General features: G+C 36.1%; 1 protein-coding gene across 2 annotated transcripts in view; it reads right to left on the bottom strand.

Annotated features, from left to right (window-relative positions):
- Positions 1-13390, bottom strand: part of bahd1 (bromo adjacent homology domain containing 1) — a 49271-nt gene extending 35881 nt beyond the window's left edge. For both annotated transcript variants that reach the window (XM_073826775.1, XM_073826777.1), the window contains exon 1: positions 13223-13390. The gene's annotated coding sequence lies outside the window, so the exon portion shown is untranslated. The remainder of the gene's footprint in view (positions 1-13222) is intronic.
- Positions 13391-13878: the final 488 nt, after the last annotated feature.

Below are 13878 nucleotides of genomic sequence, written 5' to 3'. Positions count from 1 at the left end.
CTGACTTTATAACTCGCAACTGGTTTGTAAACTCGCAATTTGGAGATATAAATTGACAATTCTGAGAAAAAAAATCACAATTTCAAGATATAAACTGACAATTCTGAGAAAAAAAAGTCACACTTTGGAGATATAAACTTGGAATTTTGAGAAAAGAAAAGTCAGTTCAGACTTTTTCTCAAAATTGCAACTTTATTTCTCACAATTCTGACTTTATAACTTGCAATTATGATATAAACTACACTCCTAAAAATAAAGGTGCTTTAAAAGGTAGATAGAAATGGTTCTTTGGTTTCACAAAGAACCATTCAGTCAAAGGTTCTTTAAAGAACCATCTCTTTCTTACCTTTTTATAATCTGAAGAACTTTCTTTTGCCACAAAGACCCTCTTGTGAAACAGAAAGGTTCTTCAGATATTAAAGGTTCTTTATAGAACCATTTAGACAAAAAAGGTTCTTCTATGGCATCGTGAAGCACCTTTATTTTTAAGAGTATAGCAATTCTGAGGAAAAAAAAAATCACAATTTCAAGATATAAATTCACAATTCTGAGAAAAAAAAGTCACACTTTGGAGATATAAACTTGGAATTTTGAGAAAAGAAAAGTCAGTTCAGACTTTTTCTCAAAATTGCAACTTTATTTCTCACAATTCTGACTTTATAACTTGCAATTATGTGATATAAACTACACTCCTAAAAATAAAGGTGCTTTAAAAGGTAGATAGAAATGGTTCTTTGGTTTCACAAAGAACCATTCAGTCAAAGGTTCTTTAAAGAACCATCTCTTTCTTACCTTTTTATAATCTGAAGAACTTTCTTTTGCCACAAAGACCCTTTTGGAAAACGGAAAGGTTCTTCAGATGTTAAAGGTTCTTCATAGAACCATTTAGACAAAAAAGGTTCTTCTATGGCATCGTGAAGCACCTTTATTTTTAAGAGTGTAGCAATTCTGAGAAAAAAAAAATCACAATTTCAAGATATAAATTCACAATTCTGAGAAAAAAAAGTCAGAATTGTGAGTTTCTCTCTCAAAGCTCTGACTTTATTTCTTGCAATTCTGACTTCTCACAACAGCGGGTTTAGTGTATATCAAAATTGAGAAAAAAAGTCAGAATTGCGAGATGTAAATTTGCAATTGCGAGAAAAAGTCAGAATGGTGAGGTAAAACGTTTATCAGTGGTGAAAACAAGCTTAATAAAGGGGTAATTGTAAAAATGTAAAAATAAAAAAAATCTAATAAATGACAATTATGTAATCATGTTTCAAACCTGTATGCCTTTCTTTTTCTGAGAAACATAAAAGATAATTTGAGAAATTCGTCAGTATTTTTTTGTTCATACAGTCAATGATAACCAAAGCGGTTTAGTTACCAACAATCTTCAAAATATCTTCTTTTATATTCTGCAAACTTAAGTTACACAGATTTGAAACAACATGAGGGTGAGCAAATGATTACAGAATTTAAATTTTTGCATGGACCTTCCCTTTAAGAAACCTTATTTCCACAAAATTCAAGTTAGTTTGATTTAAAGTTGCTCTCAAGTTGAACATAAATGGTTATGTGCAGCTATACCCTATAGTCTAAGAAAGACCTTTCAAAACATCCAAAGAAAGAGTAAAGAGATTCTGGATGTACACAGCATGTTAATTCGTTTGCCGGTGTTAGTTCAGACTCTCAGATGACAGTTTGTTGCCACTGAACTAACAGAACACAGGAAGTCAAACTCTTGTTAGTTGTTAAAGAGTCTGTCTTCAAAGGCATGAAAGACGCAGGGCAAAGTGCCCAGGAAAGCGCAAGGGATGTTTTTTTTCCTCATACACTCGTATGACAAATCTTGTTAAGATTACAATGAAAGAATCGACTCCTTTAGACGCTTTCAGCATTCTGAGAGAAAAATCAACAATGGTTCGACTGGGTTTCCAGCTGTGTAGTAACGACCAGCACAAACAACAGAGGCTCAATCTTGTGTTCTCACACGCTGGGTGTTGCCATCTGTGATTCCGAAGACCATGTGCTCCACAAGCTTTGGGGGAAGCCTGAGGTCTGGCCTGGAAGATTTTAAAGTGGCTCATGAACAGGCTTTAACGTCCTTTTAGCATAAACATTTTAGCAGCGATAATAGACCCCTTCACGTCCACCACAGCTGCAAACCCGCAAACAGCTGAATCTGGTTTCGGTGGCCACTCTTACCCCCCCCCGTCGTCTCCTCAAACACACCAGTAAATTTCACAGCTGTGACTCTGGCCACATGAAACGTCTCTTCCCCATCAAGCATACGCACGAGCTGGAAATCTCAGGGACACATGTCCTCAAGGTAATGAAGAACATTCCAGTGTGTCTTCATTGGAATAGAAATACTGTAACCAAAGTACTTTTGATGCATCCTGAACAATGTCTTGCCTTGGGCAGCTTCTGGGATAAAAAGAAGGGACATGTGAGTCTCTAACTCACCCCAATCTCACCCTAAATTATCTTAATAAAAATGACACATTTGTTCCATACAGTGTCACCAGTGAGATACGGCATCTCTATAGGCCTCCAAGAACAGCTTTCAGTACATTGCCGTCAAGGGAAAACAACAATTAGTCATCGCTGATTAGTCAGCTGACATTTGTTACACATTTTGGTACACGTAATAATTCAAAGCACTGTTTGGAAACGAACCCTTAAATATGCATGAGGAGGGAGATGATTCAAATATTTAAAGCGGAACAAGAAGAGCCGGTTTCTCTGGGCGGTTTATATTTTTTTGTGCACAAGTAAACTTTCTTAGGGCTCTTTTTTTTGCATAATCTCTAGAACTGCTCTGAGTCGCTTCATGTTCAAAACTATCGTCCTATCATATACAAACGGAAAATGAAAGGTCTTCACAGCAACTCGTCAAAATAAAGGTTCGGTTTAACGTGAAAAAACTGTGACAGAAATATATTACTTAAAGATGCCATAGAATGCATTGATACAATATTTTAAATTGTTCTCTGATATCTACATAGAAAGTATATGGCATAGGAAAAGGCAAAAATTCTCCAGAAACGGGTCCATTTACACCCCTAGGACTTGTCCCTAGAATGAAATGGTCTGTTACTACCTTATTTGGAAGGTTCATGAATAATAATGATGAGCTCTGCTCTGATTGGCTGTTTCACAGAGCAGCTCATTTAGCAGCACAGTAGGAAGGAAACACATGGAGGAAAATATATATTTAATTACGGAGCTTGAGCTGCTATTAATATGTGGGGCATTGAAACTGCCGTTTTGAATGCACAATAGCTTTTTACTTTCATTTTTGAGATTTGCAATAGCAGGTGCGTATGTAATGTTATACTACATGCAGAAGTTAGCACATTTGACAAGTTTAGATGCTTGTTAGTGATGCTCAGGATCTGTAAATCAGTCAATGCAGTCATCTTTCCTTACTCTATTTATGTAGTAAGTGAAATTTTATGTACTACAATGTCCCTTTAGTGGCTCACCTTATTTTATTAGAACGCCTTATTTGTTTTCCTTGCCTTTCTGAGTACAGACACCAACCATCCCTGCACATAACATCTCCTGCACAACCTGGAACATAACATTTATTCCCGTGATCTGCCATTTTCGCTATTGTCCTCGCTTTGTATTTTAACAATAGCCTAGCTGCAGAACTTCTGATGATTGGGCTATGCAAACATTGTGGGAGTAACTATCAATGATCGCGACTATTACGTCATAGTCGGTGTTATGTTGGAATTGGCCTCTTTTTCAGTGGTCTTTTGCAAACATCAGATTTATATAAGAAGGAGGAAACCATGGTGTTTAAGACTCAGGGTATGTCATGTCCATGTACAGAACTGTTATTATTCATTATATTTTTTAAGGAATATTTACCAGAAAATTTTATCTATCAGAAAAATGTAAACAAACAAAACAGTATTTCTTAAAAACAAATGAAAAAAAAAGAAATAATAATAAATTAATACTTTATAAAATCAACCATTTAGACATGCTTTTAATTATTATAATTTAATAAAACCATTAAAATAGAATCCATGAAAAACATAAAATTTGGTAAATTGGTAATTTGAGAAAAAAAACCTTTACAATTTAATTTCTTAAACCTTTAATAAATTGCTGTTAAATTGTGTAAGTTTTATGATTTCAAATAATGAGAAATGCTTTTTGAGTAATTTAACCATTAAAACAGAGTCTAGAAAAATTAAAACAGAAAAAACGTAATTCTGAAAAAAATAAAGCAAAATCTGGGAAAATTAAAACAGATTTCATAGGGCCCTACTTTTTAAATGGGAAAGGATGGGAAGACTATCAACAAATCTGACAAATACATTTTGTGTAGTAATATTACAACTATCTGAGATTTACTCAAGATATATCAGTGTTATTAAATTAGTGTTTTTACAGTGAAAACACTATAACCAGGCTTTTGAAGTAAAATTTCAAAACCATAACGCCATTTTTCAAAAAGCACACCCATTTCCCTAAACAATAAACACTATTCCCCTGCTTTAACATATGAGTCAGATTTGGGGAACTGTTACTGGAATGCAGTTTCTTACATTAATATTACTAAATATGTATTGTATAGTTCTCTGTGCTATAGTCTTACCCCTCAAAACATCAAGTAATTCGCTCGTCGTATAAATCGTTACAGTAAATGCTAAATTTTTGATCTAGTTGTCATAAACTGTCAAGCATATTTTCTACACAGACTTTTTGTAAATTTGCCATGAAATGTTCAAGTGAATCTTGACTTTCAATAATGAAGAGAATATAGATCAACCAATGATAAAGCAGTTCTCTGTAATAGCTCAAAGGTACATCTTATGAACCTTCAATTGGAAAGCATATACAGGTGCATCTCAATAAATTAGAATGTCGTGGAAAAGTTCATTTATTTCAGTAATTCAACTCAAATTGTGAAACCTGTGTATTAAATAAATTCAATGCACATAGACTGAAGTAGTTTAAGTCTTATGTTCTTTTAATTGTGATGATTTGGCTTACATTTAACAAAAACCCACCAATTCAACAAATCTCAACAAATTACAATATGGTGACATGACAATCATCTCAAACTTCAAAATGGTCTCTCAGTTTGGTTCACTAGGCTACATAATCATGGGAAAGACTGCTGATATGACAGCTGTCCAGAAGACAATCACTGACACCCTTCAAAAGGAGGGAAAGCCACAAACATTCACTGCCAAAGAAGCTGGCTGTTCACAGAGTGCTGTATCCAAGCATGTTAACAGAAAGTTGAGTGAAAGGAAAAGTGTGAAAGAAAAAGATGCACAACCAACCGAGAGAACCACAGCCTTGAGAGCAAAATCGATTAAAAAAAAAATTTGGGTGAACTTCACAGGGAATGGACTGAGGCTGGGCTCAAAGCATCAAGAGCCACCACACAGACGTGTCAAGAAATTTGGCTACAGTTGTCGTATTCCTCTTGTTAAGCCACTCCTAAACCACAGACAACATCAGAGTCATCTTAACTTGGCTAAGGACAAGAAGAAATGGACTGTTGCCCAGTGGTCCAAAGTCCTCTTTTCAGATGAGAGCATGTTTTGTAAACCAAAATTTCATTTGAAAACCAAGATCCTAGAGTCTGGAGGTAGGGTGGAGAAGCTCATAGCCCTAGTTGCTTAAAGTCCAGTGTTTAGTTTCCACAGTCTGTGATGAATTGGGGTGCAATGATCCACTGTGTTTTTTGAAAACCAAAGTCACTGCACCCATTTATCAAAACTTTTTAGAGCACTTCATGCTTCCTTCTGCTGACCAGCCTTTTAAAGATGCTGATTTCATTTTTCCAGCAGGATTTGGCATTTGCCCACACTGCCAAAAGCACCAAAAATTGGTTAAATGAGCATGGAGTTGGTGTGCTTGACTGGCCAGCAAACTCACCAGCCCTGAACCCCATAGAGAATCTATGAGGAATTGTCAAGAGGAAAATGAGAAACAAGAGACCAAAAAATGCAGATGAGCTGGGGCCTCATGTACAAAGACTTGCGTTAAATTCATACTAAAACATTGCGTACGGACAAAGCTGTAAATGTGCGTACGCAGTAAAAAAATCAGATGTATGAAACACTGCGTACGCGGAATTCCACGCATATCTCTTTGTACATCCGAATTAACGTGAAATTGAGCGCACATGCACGAGCGCAAAACCCCTCCCTGCCTCCTCCCCCAAATTAATATGGTAATGACTCCACTTTGGCAAAACCAAACGAAAAAGCAAGCAAGAGAAACTTAACAGAATGTGATTTGAAGGTGCTCCTCACCGGTAGACCGGAGAAAAACTGTTATTTGCAAGTTTGTAAAAAAAAAAAAAATAGAGTGGGAGAGTTTAGCTGACGCGGTTAACGCAGTGGGGTCTGACTCTGAACATCGCACTATGAACGAATTAAAAAAGAAATGGTCCGATGTAAAGGTGCAGGTGGAGAACAGCGGCGACTTAGCCTACGTTTCAGCGCATCAGTCAGAGTCATAGAGCGCAAGCAGATGAACATCGTTGTCTTGTAACGGTAAAATATCTTGTTTGAATAAGTGCAACATTCTTTATGAAATAAACAATAGTAGGCCTATGTCCTTTTTTCAGTTTCAGCACATGCCCCTCAAAAGGTCTGTGCACGGCTCTGGTGCCACCGGCATTTCAGCTGCCAAATCGCCCGCTCTACAAGTGCGAGAATGGGCATCATTGTATCTGCGCTCTTGGTCAGTTTGTGGGTTGTTGAGGGGGGTTAACAGCCACGTCTTTAATGGATAACCGCGGTCTCCTGATATGCAGTTAAATAATTACGCTCAATAAAATAAAATAAAGTAAAACTTAGCTGTTTCAGATTCACGTATCCAAATTGTTCTTCAGATGGCGCCTTTATAGCAATGTCCGTGCAGTCGATCGCTTGCGCTTACATTAGGAAAACCGGTGATCGCTGCAAATTGCGCTTTGTTTGGCTGGTCAACTGCATGGTATGGAAATCTTATATACCTGCTAGACATGCGGATGATCCCGTCCCATACAGCTGGCATTGCACGGCTCAAAGACGACTGGCTTAACCCCCGAGCGATCTGCCAGTTCCCTTTGGAAAGAACAATTTGCCAGGAAACCAAGCGTTATCAGCACCTTTAAGGGAACGGGTAATGCGTGGCTCCTCGCTGTCTCCAAATTTGGACCCAACTCAGGAAAGAGCTCCAAGAGGATAGCTCTTGGAAATCTGAAACGGCTTATAAGCCAGTCATCATCGTGGGTCAGAAAATCACTGTGATCCCTAAACGTTCCCTTCGGATTCGGCCATTGATGTATAAGGACAACATTGCCATAGACCAAGGGTTGTATACATTTGCAAATGCTTTTATATGTTCTAAATCACATAATTGGTAGAAAAATATTGTCTCAATTAACCCATTTTATCAATTATAAATTAATAGCAATGTTTTTCACATGTGTTGGTGCGATACTTTGTAGTGTGCAATTTAAAATAATTGCCTCTAGGAGTCGCCAAGGGAAATAAAACAAACACACGCACAAAAAATACACGTACGCCAGACATGGAGTTGGCGTGGATCAACGCACATTCTCACGTTAATTTCATCGTTAGTAAATCCAAACGTGAGCGTGAAATCTGGCATACGCAAAGTTTTTGTGCGTACGCAGCGTTGATACATGAGGCCCCTGAAGGCCACTGTCAAACAAACCTGGGCTTTCAAACCACCTCAGCAGTGCAACTGACTGATCACCTCCATGCCACGACAAATTGAGGCAGTAATAAAAGCAAAAGGAGTCCCTACCAAGTACTGAGTACATATACAATAAATGAACATACTTTCCAGAAGGCCAACAATTCACTAATTTTTTTTTATTATTGGTCTTATGAAGTATTCTAATTTGTTGAGATGGTGAGTGAATTGATGTAAAACGTTAAATGTGAGCCAAATCATCACAATTAAAGAAACCAAAGACTTAAACTACTTCAGTCTGTGTGCATTGAATTTATTTAAAGGATTGCCCATCAGATGCCCATTTTCCACAAGTTCATATGATTCTTTAGGGTCTTAATGAAAAGTCTATAACATACTTTGGTTAAAAATTCTCAATAGTAGTGAAAAAAAAAACACCCTTTTACCTTGTCAAAATCAGCTCTGCAAAAAATCAACTCATTTTATTGCATGGTCCCTTTAAATGCAAATGAGCTCTGCTCGCCCTGCCCCTCTCTGATGTGGGATTATGAGCCGTAATGTTTACTTTAGCCGCGAAACTTGCCAACAAGCACATTATTAAGAAAGGCCGTTTGCAAATATGCATAAAAAAACCTTGTACTCACTTCTGCTGTGGGTGAAGCTGCATCAGGAACAATTTGCATGAATTAGATGCATATGTAAATCGGGATCTGCGCTTTCCTTTTTAAAAACAAAAGTAACATTATCCTCTGCGTCTTCAGCGGCTCAGATGTCGGGAGAAAATGACGACTGCTATGTTCATTATTACATCCAACAACAGAACACCTCAATCGCTCAATCGGAGACATTCTTGTCTTCCCCTGCACCTGAGTCACACAATGGCGATCAGAGTCAGACTGTTTCAGCTCGGTGAGGGCGGGTCTAAGGTAAGGCACTCATGTCAATCAACTATCGTGGGAGTGGCCTCTGTCGGTGTGTCACCACACGACAAAAATCTGAGAATGACCTGATTTTAAAAAGGGGATATTACTTTTAAAGATTAAAAAAATACCACTATGTGGATTTTTATCATTGTAGGGTGGTTGTGTACACTAACTGCCAACACACATTAATGTTCAAACAACATGTAAAAGTGAGTTTAAAGTTTCACAATTACTGAAATAAATTAACTTTTCCACGACATTCTAATTTATTGAGATGCACCTGTATTTTGGCAATCAAGCCAAAAAATACTTGTGCATCACAGGAATTTGGAGACTTTGCTTGGCTCAAATTTTGTAAGTGACTTTGTCCTTTAGTTCCACTGGAAGACATTTCTATTAGCTCTGGCACATCAGCAGCAAAGCGACTTTATTGAATCAATAGAGGCTATTATTTTATATCTTGTTTGTATCAGCAAAAGAATCAATGCTCTAAAGATAAACTAGCACATACTCTGTATCTCCATTTGTAAAGCATATCAATACAGCGAGGCCGTTGTGTAATCATTACAACTTTGTCTTTTTAAATCCAATTCTCCATGTCAAATTTTTAGATTTGATGTGCAACGAGTGGAGACGAGGCGGCCCTGTTATACTCCATGTTGTACAAATTTGGTAAAAGGGGTTATGGACCATTAATCTAAAAGTCAATTTGCTGCACATAAGCTGCCGTCTGTAATGGGATATCACTGATGATCTGCTCAGTGAAAAATCCTAATCATGCATACATGTTTGATGGATTTCTTTTTCCCAAGAGGTGATAATTCATGTTAAACATGAGCTGAATTGATTCAGTGGGAGACTGAGCTGTACTAAGCGCATTTGACAAGGAAAATAGGATGAGCGCAAAAGAAAACCATTTCTGTACCCGAAGCTGTTTGATATTTCATTATGACATATCTGTATCAGTCAATATTGGATCTTTGAAAATAGTAATAATTTATTAACACTGTTAATCTTGAGAAAATCTCAAAATGAATATCCACTTTTTAACTATGCGTTACATTGTTGTATCTAAATTCACTTATAAATGAACGATTTGTTAGACATGCACAGAATTAAAAATTTCAGTGCATCCCTAATAATTAATTTGACAATTTGGTATTGAGATTTTCACACTGTTTTTATACTTTTACAGATCTGTAACCAATATTTAAGTCATTATTTGAGAAAATATATCTAATGAAGGTCTCATATAAACCTGTTAAACTAAGTGAGGAATATAATCTAAAAACACTTTGCAGTAAAACACCTGCCGTTATTTCCACTTTCTAAGCATTTTAAAGCCAAGAAACATTGCTTCCTATATACCAATCTAACCATTTACACGGAAGGTAATGCACTTGAGGGCCGTAATAAATATAATGGACCCTGAAGCCCTAAAGAGGAAATAAAACCCTTTCTAAATGTTATTCACACTGCTTGTTTCTTTTCCTTCAGCTTCAGCCTTTCCATCTACGTAATACCATAATTACTGTCACTTTATATTCAGCAGACCTGTGTGCTATTTATATCCTCTCTTGATAGTAGCATTTAGACCGTAGGTTATATTTTACCTTGTCGGTTTAGTCAAAACATTTCACCTTTAGCTGACTGTTTTGGATGGTTAGAGGAAAATGTTTTTGAGAACATTGCCTTGTAAGTGTAGATTTTTCAGCTTGCAGCTTGTGAGGACATTTAGGTCAAACAAAACCGGTGAAACGTACAAACTAAACAATTCAACATGAACACATAGTCATTATTTTAGATTTCAGCCACTTTAAAAGGGCAGTCAAAAGGGATGTGAATTAAGCCGCATTGAACATCAGTCTACATAACCCAACATCATTCAGAAATCCTATAATTGGATCAGAAAATAGGACAACAGAACATACGCTTGCTCCTCAAACATGGCAACCATATGAAAGGAGGTTCTGGATAATAATGGTCATAAATCTGGCTGATCAAACCAACCAATGAAAGTGATAATTCAAAAAACAAGAAATAATACAAACAAAAAAGCTTACCTATCAGTTTCAGACATGTGAAAAATAAGAGAATTCTTAGAAAATGCATGTTGTTTTTTATTTAGTACTGACCTGAATTAAGTTATTTCGCATAAAAGATGTTTACATATAGTCCACAAGAGAAAATAATAGTTGAATTCATAAAAATGACCCTGTTCAAAAGTTTACATACACTTGATTCTTAATACTGTGTTACCTAAATGATCCACAGCTGTTTTTGTTTAGTGATAGTTGTTCATGAGATCCTTGTTTGTCCTCAACATTTACACTGCCTGCTGTTCTTCAGAAAAATCCTTCAGGTCCCACAAATTCTTTGGTTTTTCAGCGGTTTTTTGTGTATTTGAACCCTTTCCAACAATGACTGTATGATTGTACGATCCCTCTTATTTTGGTAAAATAATTAACATTTTGCAGATTCTGCAAGATGTATGTAAACTTTTGGCCTCAACTGTATATTCTGATGTCAGAAAAAATTCTGCGCTTCATCACCTTCAAAAAGGTAATGACAATTGACATGTCAAAGACATCTGAGGTCAATTTAAAAAACTTTAGGTGAAACATTTTGTAAATAAATGAGCAAATCCAAAAAAGAATTCACTTGATTAAAACAACTGTAGATAGCTGTTGAAAGATATGAAAACTATGATGTAATCTCAACACTCTTAAAAATAAAGGTGCTTCACGATGCCATAGAAGAAGCTTTTTTGTTTAAATGGTTCCATAAAGAACCTTTAACATCTGAAGGAGCTTTGTGTTTCACAAAAGGTCCTTTGTGGTAAAAGGTTCTTCAGATTAGAAAAAGGTAAGAAAGAGATGGTTCTTTAAAGAACCTTTGACTGAATGGATCTTTGTGAAACCAAAAATGGTTCTTCTATGGCATCACTGCGAAGAACCTTTTAAAGCACCTTTATTTTTAAGAGCACCTTAGTCAGGTAAATAAACAGCAGTATCACTTTTTATAGACAAAAACAGAAGATTTAACTAGTATTGTCACTTCCCACAGTTCAGTAATATAATGTTGTGAAACATGAATAGTGTATTACAGCAAATATTAGTGCACTAAAATAATAGTTGTTCATAGATACATTTTACATAAATACACTACCAGTCAAAAGTTTTTGAACAGTAATATTTTAATGCTTTTATAAAGAAGTCTCTTCTGCTCACCAAGCCTGCATTCTTCTGATCCAAAGTACAGCAAAAACTATTAATTACTAAAAACTAAAAATATTTTTACTATTTAAAATAACTGCTTTCTATTAGAAAATATTTAAAAATGTAATTTATTCCTGTAATTTCGAAGCTAAATTATTAGCATCATTACTTCAGTGCCACATGATCTTTCAGAAATCACTCTAATATTCGGATTTGCTGCTCAAAAAACTATTATTATTATGTTGAAAACAGCTGAGTAGAAGTTTTCCAGGTTTCTTCAATGAATAGAAAGTTCAGATCAACAGGATTTATTTTAAACAGAAATCTTTTGTAACATTATAAATGTCTTTAGCATCACTTCTGATCACTTTAAAGCAAAATTATTCATTTCTATCATTTCTTTCCCCCCACAAACAAAATTACTGACTCCAAGCTCAACTGTTTTAAATATTGATAATAATAACAATAAAATTGTTTCTTGTACAACAAATCAGCATATTAGAATGATTTCTGAAAGATCATGTGTAAAGACTGGAGTAGTGATGCTGAAAATGTAGCTTTGATCACAAGAATAAATTTCATTTTAAAATATATTCAAATAGAAAGCAGTTATTTGAAAAAGTAAATATATTTCACAATATTATGTATTTTGGATCAAATAAATACAGGCTTAGTGAGCAGGAGACACTTCTAGTTAAAAAAAACTTTTGACTGGTAGTGTATATCACTCAAAACATTTAAAATGCTCATTAATACATAGCCTCAGTTATACAAATGTATTTCAAGTAAACATTTTACAAGAATAAAAACTCTTTAACTTCAATAGACAAATCAGCCTTTTAAAATCCAATAAAATGCAAGAACCAACGGACAAATACCAATGTAATAACCATTTTCCAAACTTCACTTATTTGAAATATTTGACTTGTCTACTCGAATAGAAGTCAGACAAGGTGAAGTAAAGCAAACATGTCAGTTCGAGTGTTTTCGCCAGGGAACAACCCGTGTAAAGACTACAACCCGTGATTGCGTTACTAACAAACAAAAGATTAGACAAACAAATCATCACCTACACTGCGAGCGACGCGACGCGACAAACTCGAACGCTCCCTTTATGATCTACAGCTAGCGCAAAAACCTTCGGACAAACTCTGCGATTATAATGGGACTCGAGAGCGTTCTAGTTTTGATGCGTCGCGTCGGAATGTGATGTAGGTAGATGAGCTGTCACTGCGAATAGCGAAACTAAACGATGAATTAGACTTCTTGTCTAAACGCCCTCTTAATTACTTCACAGCGTGACGGGCTTTAATGAAGCGAACTTAATGTTGGAGGACAGTAGGTTAAAAAAAATATCGACTTATGCCAAAAAACTTCATTCTTTTAAACGTCCAATATGTCTCTTACCTTGAGTGTTGTCGTGGATTTAGATGACAGAGTTTATTGGTAATAAACACTGCTGGTCCGGTGTCGTTTCTCTCTTGGATACATGGGAAGAGTGTGCTGTCATCCTGAGGAGAACACCTGGAATAGAGCAGACTCATGCAGAACTGACACAAACACTTTTGCCATGGAGTTTACGTAACACCACCATCCGCTGTCAATGGAGGTGTCGCAAAAGCTAACACGCTGCCTATGTAGACTGCATGTCTAGATGGCATAGTCAACCGAATTGACTCAAAATGCGTATTTGATTCTTTAAAACACTCTGCATGCATTTATAATGCTCAAAAATGCGGGTTAGGAACACGTCTGTGATATGTGTTATGCTGTCTAGGTAGGGAGCTCACTAGATTTTGTACCACAGCCAGTCTGTTGACGTATGGCATGCTGGGACAACATGGAGTTTCTTAAAGGGCTATGGGCACATGTGAAACATTAAAACCCATTATTAATATATTGGCTCTAAAAGCATTTAGACACTTGAGCTTAGGTGAAATCAGCAAATGAATAATTCTAGACCTTTCTGAGGCTTTATAATAACTTCAGTGGATTTATGAAGTGATTTCCCCTCAATATCACACAGGTGTAGTTCATCACATTGACTGAATAGTTTATGGACA

This window comes from Garra rufa, chromosome 21 (genome assembly GCF_049309525.1).
Source record: "Garra rufa chromosome 21, GarRuf1.0, whole genome shotgun sequence".
Classification (NCBI taxonomy): Eukaryota; Metazoa; Chordata; class Actinopteri; order Cypriniformes; family Cyprinidae; genus Garra; species Garra rufa.
Note: the sequence above shows the minus strand (reverse complement) of the source record. Positions and strands in the feature narration are given on the sequence as shown.